This window comes from Hirundo rustica, chromosome Z (genome assembly GCF_015227805.2).
Source record: "Hirundo rustica isolate bHirRus1 chromosome Z, bHirRus1.pri.v3, whole genome shotgun sequence".
Taxonomy (NCBI): Eukaryota; Metazoa; Chordata; class Aves; order Passeriformes; family Hirundinidae; genus Hirundo; species Hirundo rustica.
In genome coordinates, this window is record NC_053488.1 from 73,101,283 (window position 1) to 73,110,942 (window position 9,660).

The window sequence follows — 9,660 nt, forward strand, 5'->3', positions numbered from 1 at the left end:
ACTGGTAGATATAAATGGTGTCATTTAGGCCGCTTACTTATTCAGTGAACTTGTTGACCTGATTTATCAATTGACTCTCATATATTGTACTGGGTGCATGGATGAGGGAAGAGCAGAAATTATATCAATTAGAAATTTATGATGAAGGTGACTTTCTTGAGGTTATAAGCCAGATAATTAAACTGTAAGAGAGAGCATTAAAATATGATTCCACACAGTAAATACTAACATCACACAAACCTTATAATAGCTCTAAGGCATAGATCAAAATTTTACTGGATAATTTCAAGCAGCTCTTCTTCAGATCTGTCTGATGCTCCATAATGGAACACTAAGATGGCAAGAGGGTGTGAGACCAATAGCATATGATAGTTGTAGAACACAAGAATACAACCCGAATAAAATTAATACAGTCTTTCCTGCTTTTTGCTTAAGAGAAAGGAAAGGCTTATCATATGTATCTGGGTAGAGTTTATTAACATCCTGTCGCTGTAAGGAAAGTTATGAGATTTTTTTTGCTATTTGCCTTTTATGTTAAAAAATTATATTTTCCTCAGAGCCTGTTCAAATATCAGACATAGGTGACATTCCTTTAAAACAAAAGAGGAACTTTATGTCATCCTCTGCTACTGCCACTCTTCATCCTTCAGTTTCAGCTAGACACAAGGATTTCATGCCTTAAAGATTGGAGACTCTGAATTCTACAAATATTTATGGCTTGGTTTTGTTTCTTTTCTTTCCTTTGTTTTTTTTTAGAAAATTTTAATTGTGACTATCTTCCACTTAGCTAATTATGAGATTATGACATCCATTTGCCATTAACCAATAAGCTGGCAATTCTTTATTTATTATATTTATTAAGAATTTATTATATTAAGAATTTATTATTCTTTAAATAATACAGTGTTAATATACATCTAATTTAACTGCAGCTACCTCTATTATCCATTTTTTTTCTTTTTGCTGTGAGAGATGGTTAGCATGAAAACAATATCCCTAGGAGAGCCAGCTCAGTTGTCAGCCTCAGTGAAGGCTGGCAAGGTGTCAGTGTAGCACACAGACAGTAATGAAATCGCTTTTGCATTTCCACTTGACATATTTTTCCTTTTGTTAATCTTTAATCCAGCCTTCAAAGACTTCAAAGAACATTGGCTTTTTTGGTCTCCTATCTTCCCATTTTATCTTCATTGCTAGTATCAGAGATGTCCATAATTTGCTGTTAAAAAGATCACTCTTTCCTGGTCTAGAGACAGGTTCAGGTATTTAAGGAGGGTATTTGAGAATTACTGGAATAACAACATTCCCACCTTACTCAAAAATAAGTGATACAGATGTTCAAAAATTACTCTCAAAATGTGTATATGAAGAGATCAGAAGTTTGTCTTCTTTCTTTCAGGAAAAGTAAAAAAAATCAACAATTTGCTAACCAAAACACATTTGTACTTGGTTTATTCCCAATTTACCCTTTTCTTGACTAACTGCAAACTATCAGGTGTCAAACACATGTACAACATCTGAAGCGAGATGCCTCGTTGCAAACTGAGATGTCTGGATATTGTGTTGTTGATCATAATCACATCCAGTGGGCTTCTCCTCTGCTCCACAGGGAAAGAAAAAAGTTTTAAACAGACCACTGGGGTGAAACGTTGGCCAGATTGCTGCTACATTTTACTTACTTAGAAAATATTATGTTATTACTTAGAACATAGCAACTACTCCAAACAAGTATTTGTGTAAACTAGTATTGCAAATTCCCTAGGCAAATATCACTGTTTAATCACATTCTGTTCATGTGAAAGTGTCAAGGTGTTAAGTAAAACTTAAACTTATTATTGACTTAATAATTAAAAAAATTAATGCACAAGGAAGCGCAGTGTTTTTTGTCAAAGCATATAAGACTAATGAAAGTTGTTCTTAACCTCTAAAACAGTTGAATTTTGCTTCTAGTCACACCCTATACCAGAGGAGAATACTATGAAGAAATTAAGGTAATTTCAAGCGCAACTTAAAACAGATTAGTTGCAACCAATATGACCATATTGCAAGTTGCAAGTTGAACAGCTACATCTAGGAAGTGCTCCCATAACTGCAATATGCTGTGCAGGCTCAGCTGGGGTACTGGGCATGCATGTGTGTGCAGAACACCTAAAATGCAAGGATGATCCAAAGAAGTACCTCGACCTGAGATGACAAAGGAGTTGGAGAAAGAACATTACTGAGAATGCAGTCTTTGTTTCCAGACCATCCTGGCCTGTGTCTTTGGCTCCCCTCATAAGGCTCCTAAAAAATTCCTGGAGCCCCATTCTACTATGAGAAAATATTTTCTGAAACTGGAGAGAGGATGTGATGGTGATATGTACTCTGAGAGAGAATTTGTGTTTCAGAATTTGGTGTATTACTTTTACAACTGCTCTTCCCTGGATTAATACTGTTCTATAGAGACAGCTTTAACAAGAGGTTTTGCAATCCAGCAAGCTGCATATGCTACAGAATGCTCAATTTTGGAGGGATCTTTTCCAGAGAACACATCTCCACCATGGGCTCCCCAGCCTCCGTACCTATCGACAATGATCTTTTGGCCAGTCAGTCCAGCATTGTTGGAGTCCAGGGCATCCCTCTGGTTGCCCTGGAAGGTCAGAGACCTGGGATGAGAAGTCTGAGACCTGGACAGGGGGGTCTGAGACCCTGGCACAGAGCCCGGGAAGACACTGGCTTTGATCCCAGTCCATAGGAAAGGCTTCCAACACTGAGAGATTAATTACAGGCCACAAGAGTGTGAAAGATAGTAGTTCAGTTTATCACACGGTGAAAAATCATAGTTTTAGGTTCTTTAGTGTGGAAGTGGATGGGAGCAAGATGGAGGATTTGGGTTGTTGTCTCTTGCTTCTTTCTTCTTCACTCATTCCATTTTCTGTGGTGACAATGACACAAATTAATTTAAGGAGATTGGGTCAGAGTAAAGATGACCTATTTAGTATAGGTAGTAGGTATGGGCAAATAACTATAAATAAAGGGTATGTAATAATTAGTATAAAAGACAGCGACCTCCCAGTGAGAGAGGGTTCTCCTGGTGCCCAAACAGCTGCACAGACCTTGGCTGGGCACAGAAAGAATTGTAAGATAAGAAATAATAAACAAAGCGCGCAACCTTGAGAAAACAGAACTTGAAGACTCCATTTCATTCTTGCATCTGGCTCAGGGCTTTTCAGAAGGCAAAGGACTTTAAGATCACCCAAATCTCGAGAGAGAAGTACTCAAGACAGCATCAGCCTGAAGGACAAGTAATTAAATTTATTCACAAGACACAATAGCTCATCCAATCCCATATTAGGTTATTGAGGTTATCATTAGGAGGCTGGAGTTCTCTTCAGAAATGTACTAAGCCATCTGTGCTGCAGTAACTTTTGAACACTTTTAACAATGCAGCACAACTGTAAATATGACAGAAAGAGTGCTCCCTTCAAATCAGGAACCTCTGGGTTACTGGTCAAAGTCTTCACTCAGCAACACTTTGATGAAGGCCAAGAACTTAGAGAGACTGAAACACATCACATACGATCTTAAGGGTTAACAGACTTCACCTAGATACACATACTAAATGGGAAGCAGGGGCTTCACGGAACTGCAGTTCAATGTTGTCACCACAAGAGTACTGATAAATTCTAGCTCAGTTCACATTAACGGTTAAGTGTTGACACAAGCGATACTACACTTCTTTCCTCTTTCTTCCTTCCTGTGCCTCTGATAATGGTCGCAAATTCTTGCATAGATTTTGTCTGCCTCCTATAATTTTATGAGTTGATCCAACCTACTCAATCAAGAGAGATATACTGCCTCTCTGTCAGTAGTAAAGCTGGTAACTGCATGTTGATAAATGAACTCCAGAGTGCTGAGAAATACCATCCTAAATAAAGATAAATGGCATTAATCCACTGTTTTTAAATCTCCAAGTAAGTAACATGGGAGCAAAGCCAACATTTATTTCTCAGTTAAAGTGGTATCCCTTCATTATCCCAGTGTGATTAAAAGCATACCTCGTAGTTTTAATCCTTCTGAACTCTTCACACAAACTAGACAGTTTTGTGTAATGTAACATTTTACAATTTCATAGCAGTGGCTTTCCTGTCTAGTGCCAACACTTGGAAAGCAGAACATATATCAAATTCTAATGACTATTAATACTTATTATGTTAAGTCTCCCTTGAAATTTGTTCAGCTTTGTGAATAATTTCAGAGTAGATATCAGATCAATTTTTATTTCTGGTTTTGATTTTTACTGTGGAAGTGAAGAGATAATTCCAGCCAGCCATGTCAGCATATATATAACTTAAAAATCGGGTTTTCCTTATTTAAAATGCTTTCTGGAAGCAAGATGAAGACCCAGGAATGTGCACATGCGGCTCTCTGAGCAGGTATAGCTTCAGTTTAGGTGACAGGTGTCCAGTAGGAAAGCTCCAGTAGAAACAACTAAAGCTTCCTTAAAAATGCAAAGAATTTGTGGTTAAAAGTATGCCATTGCATTGCACTACTGTTCAAGAGAACATTTACAAGCATGTGGTGGAATCCAAATCTATATAGGCTGTTGTTTATCAAAGCATCATACCTTAGGACCACCTTCTACAAACTTTTCACTTGGAAGGAGATCATAAATTGTACCCTCATCAAGGAACTTCTCTGGAATGGCTTTTTAAACAACTTTCTCCATCAGCTAATTCTGTATTTGTTGTAGTGGTGTGTCCAGTGCATGATTTACTGAAACCACAAGTGTGTGCACTCAGATCGGCTCCAGTGCACCATTACGTTCCTTGTATTACATTGTGACCTAATGAGGAAAAAAAAAGAGGACTATGAACACTCAGGTCCAAAATCACCTGTCTGAAAGCTGGAAATGAACCTCACAGTTATTTTCTACAGCTAAAGATAAACAGATGAAGAGAAATAGGATGAAAAATAATGGATTGTTGTCAACGATTAAACTCACTGTAGGAAAGTATAAATACTACCAAAAGGGTTAACTATGGGATATTACATGTATTGCCACAGAGAAGTAAAATAACAAAACGAAAGGTACAAAATCCCATGATTTTAGCAGCTGATGTAAAGTAAAGCCAAAATAAATTTTGGAGAGCCCTGCTAAAATGAAGAACGGTAGATCATATGGTAGGCTGTATCCTTTACTCCCTTCTACACGTTTTTTATGCACATGCAAGTATAAACTGGCATTGCTCCATCCTTAGTAGCCATCTTCTTACAGACTAAAGTGGTCTCTCTACTTTCCCATTCTTCAAACATGCTTGAATAAATACATCATAAATCAGCTTGTTGACATCTTCTGCACACTCCTAACAAGAGGCAGGGACACAATTCATGTTGTATTGCAACAGCAGCAGCAGTATAATTCAGTGCACTTGATCCACGCTAAATAACAGAAATTAAGACTAAAACACTTAGCAGTACTGGAAATGCCATATGTATGTTTTGCCTTTCTTGCCCTGCAGGTTTCACAGCCCAGAAAACAGAGAACTTACTGCCTTTGAAACAGCAAAATTGCATCACTCTTATGGTAGGCTCAGTGACTAATCCACTGAGTGCAGCAACACAGCTGTCAGTAGCCGGTAATTATTCAGAAAAAAACCCAAACCTGATTGTTGGCAATTAGTTACTGTTTCTTATCTCCAGGGGAAAACAAGGAAAATACAAGTATTGTTTTGAAGAGACTTGCTGAGACACTAATAGAACAGTTTAAGCAAACATGTGCTACATACAAACATACCTTATGAAACACACATTGCCTTGGAACATGAGAATGACAGCACCATTTTTGAAAAACATAAACTCTGATATAGTAGCAGACAGGGTAAATTATTTCTGTTGTTTCTCACCTTTACAGTTGATACATCTCTTACAAACCTGTGATTTCCCATCTGGTCTGACCCAGGGCCATGTTCCATCCCATTCCAGGGCCCTTATGCTTGCAGTCAGTTTGTGTGCCAGGAGGACTGTTAAGGGCATAGATACCTCAGTTTCATCAGTGGCATAGCCAAGTATCAAACCCTGCATTAAAAATCAGGGAACTGCTTTGATAAACAGAGAAATAAGCCACCCATTTCCATGTTCTCTTTCCATTCTACACCTGTTTTTGCCTCATAGTACTTCAGAATCACTCAAGGTTAGCAAGAGACAGCAGTAACATGCAGAGTTAATACCTTTAACATACAACCAGCCCAGAATAACATTTATGTGCAAAAATTACAGCCACAACAGGGGCTGGTTCCCAAGAATGGCTCTGCCTTACACATCTGTAAGAGCCCACTGCAAAGGCTTCATTAACATAAAGCTCATCAAGACTGCTCAGTCTTCTCTCCACATATGACACAGAAATTGTTGCCAGGCAAAAGGACTCAAAAGATCAGAATCTTGTGGACTGATAAAAACCTTAATTGTAGCCCCATCCTGTTAAAGCCCCTGAATATGGGGAAAGCCACTTTCCTTGAAACTGGTGAAGGCTGTGATACATTTTCACACTTCTGGTGAGTAAGAGAGTGCACAGTGCTCAACTGCTGATTCTTGCAATTTCTTGCACAATAGTTTTTAAGAAAAGGGTCCAGTCCATTGTAATTGTAGCTGCTTGTTCTTAAACTAGATTTGAGTAAGCACCCTGGAATTACCTGATCCCCTGCTTCAACATCATTGTCAGTCTTGCCGTGGGAGAGAGCTTGCTTGATTTCTTTACATTGTTGTTCTAGGGCCACTGAAACTGTGCAAATCTTATAGTCCATTCCTAGTGAAAGGAGTTTTGTAAAGTTAGCTCATACATTCCTGAGAGCTCATAAATTGCTAGAGAAAATTTTAAGGATTATCTAGTTATCTTGGCTAAAACTTTTAAAATTCTATGCATGTAAACTTCCTGCACTACATTTATGTGGCTAACAGAAGCAGACAATCAGCACATTTATTTAAGTGTTTCAGGATGTGTGTAGGTTAGTGCTATTAGGCCAAACTTGAATTCTTGAGACTGATAGGATATGTGTAATCCTACAAGCTACTCTGCCAAAGCTTCAAAGTTTCAAACCATTTGGGTATCAAACCTGAGAAAGGAGTATGGAAAATGTTACCAGAAACTGGTATTCAGTTTTTCTTGTAGTATGTTCTAGGATTCAATTGAATTAGAGAAAAAATTATACATCATACATGAAAAGGGAAAACTGAAGGGGAGTACTTATGAAAGTAGTTCAGCTGCTGAAAGGAAACTCCTGATAAATGTTAAGAATACATAAAGAATTCCTTCGGTGTGAACTTCTAGTGTCGCAGGCTTGTGCACCCCAAGGACAAGGATCATCAGTGTTAAAGCTTTCATTGTACAAACCTACAGATGTAACCACTTCTGACATTTGTCTGAATACTAGATCTTCTGCATCAGAAAAGCAAGAGATATCTGAAAATTTTAAGACTAAGTCTTTTACAAGTATGCCACCTTAAAATAGCTCCTTCAATATCATCAGTGAGAAATACATATCAACAACAGTTGTGAGTCTTCTCCCAGTCCTGGCTACAGATATTTTTTTTTTTATTCTTCAGAAGACCATAAAAACATGACTTTGGTTACATGCAGAACAGACCCATGAATGAACACATGTAGGATCTCATTAGAGAATCACAGAGAATCACAGAAATATTCTGAGTTGGAAGTGACCCACAAGGATCATCAAGTCCAATTCTTAAGTAAATGGCCCATACATTGTCTGAACACACAATCAGTATTATCATCACCATGCATTATCATCACCATGCATCTCACTCACCTTTGGAAGAGTCATCATATCCTATCCTCTTAAGGGTCTCTCTTACAATTTGTTAATGATCTACTATAGCTTGGGATGTTATCTCTCCACAGAGCAAAATCATTCCAGTTCTTGCCACACATTCTGGAGAAGATGTGTCAGTAAAATGTCAAATTTTAATTGTACTATTTCACAGTTAAACAGAGAGATCTTGAAGATGATTCTGTGATCAAAGGATTAATCACAGGGGGAATACTCTCTATAAAGCCTTAGCTCACTTTTGGGTCTTTGTGCAACAACTCTTCTCTTCAGCTGATATCGACATTTAAAAGCCTGCATGCATTTGGGGCCTATCACAGCCAATTATCCCATTTTCACATTGGCTAGAAGCAAATAATAAGAGCAGATTAAGTATTTGGGCTGTTTCTCCAAATACTGTTTCTCCATTTCAGCTCAGTGTTTTCCTGAAGCCAAAGGAAGATAATTTATTAACAGATGGTATTACCAGTCTTCAATATATTTTTATTACAGTAATTCACCCAGTTGTCCTTGGCAACCACAAAAACTTTTCACTTCTACAAGATCCTGGAGCAAGAAGCTATGCAACTTCATTAGAGATCTTGTGCATTTAATATTTTATTTTGTTGTTTGTTTCAAGAGTCCAGCTGGTCTGCAAACTTTTCTGTTTTATGTAAAAACATATACAACAATGATCTACTCAGTCTATGTAATCATGCCACACCTGTTTCTCACATCTCTTACACATATTTTTCCTTGATATTTTTGCAGCATTCCTGTTACCATCTTCAACTTTTCAGCAGTTTTAGAAGCATAACTGCCTGAAGTATTGAAATACATGCTTCATCAAGTCTAACACATACGCTATCCTCTCCTCACATCTCACTACTCACATCTGTGCATCAAGGATCACATGAGATATTTCAGATAAAAAAAATTATATTGTTGTGTTTATGAGATGCAGCTAGTCCTCTGTGCTGTTACTATGGCCTTGGTGGCTTGTTCTAGAAATAAAATCATTGCATTCGGAAAGCTCTTTAGGTACATTCCCTTTCTGGGTCTATCTGTGGCAATCCAGCTCATTCCAATTTGGTAACATGTTCATAGCCTCTATTGCCAGTGAAAACATCCATGCATAGTTCTAACGGAAAGTCACACAAAACAGCAAGCCACTTTGATCAGAATCACATTCAAACAATCTTATCCCCCTGTGAACAAAGGGTTTCGCCTTAATTACTCTGTGAAGTCGTGTCATGAATTACATGTAACTACATTGACATGTGTCTTGGTTTTGAAAAGACAGGTGTCTGCTAAGGAGAGGCAGGCCTCTCTAGGAAATGAGGAATTTGAATCCTTCCCTCCATGTTATTATAATTTGAAAAATCAAAAATAAAACTTTTCAGCCAGAGCTATGGGGAAAAGGAATAACAGTCCTTTACTAGTAAATATAACAGGACAGACAAAAAAAACCCAACAGCAATTATAACAATAGTAGAACAGAACCAAGAACCCCGAGGACAGACGGTGGAAGCTCCGGCGCTGATGGCTGGAAGCCGGGCGCGGCGGACTGTCCTCCGCAGGCAGGGGGTGTCCTCGGCAGGCAGAGGTGGCAGTGCCGGAGAAGCCGCAGCGGCGGGACCCGGGCTGACCCGAAATCCAGCAGGACAGCGAAGAAACTCCGAATTCCTGGATACTCTAACAGATGGTAGAATTCCCAGGACCAGACTCCTTCGTTAACCGTGGACTCCAGCAGCCAGCCGTGGCCCGATCCGTGCTCCCCCCCAAGAAAAAGAAAAGAGCTGCGAGATCCCTCCACCCTCAGCTCTCTCCGGGAGCTTTTTTTCCCTCCCCCAAAACTAAT

The 9,660-nt window shown here is 38.6% G+C and overlaps 1 long non-coding RNA gene across 1 annotated transcript; it reads right to left on the reverse strand.

Moving 5' to 3' along the window:
* Positions 1–4,629: 4,629 nt before the first annotated feature.
* LOC120765896 (uncharacterized) lies at positions 4,630–8,060 on the reverse strand. Its single transcript, XR_005704516.1, has 4 exons — positions 7,803–8,060; positions 6,669–6,781; positions 5,883–6,054; positions 4,630–4,822 (listed from the first exon to the last, which is right to left on the reverse strand). It is a non-coding gene; the product is annotated as an uncharacterized LOC120765896 (long non-coding RNA).
* Between the last annotated feature and the right edge of the window lie 1,600 nt (positions 8,061–9,660).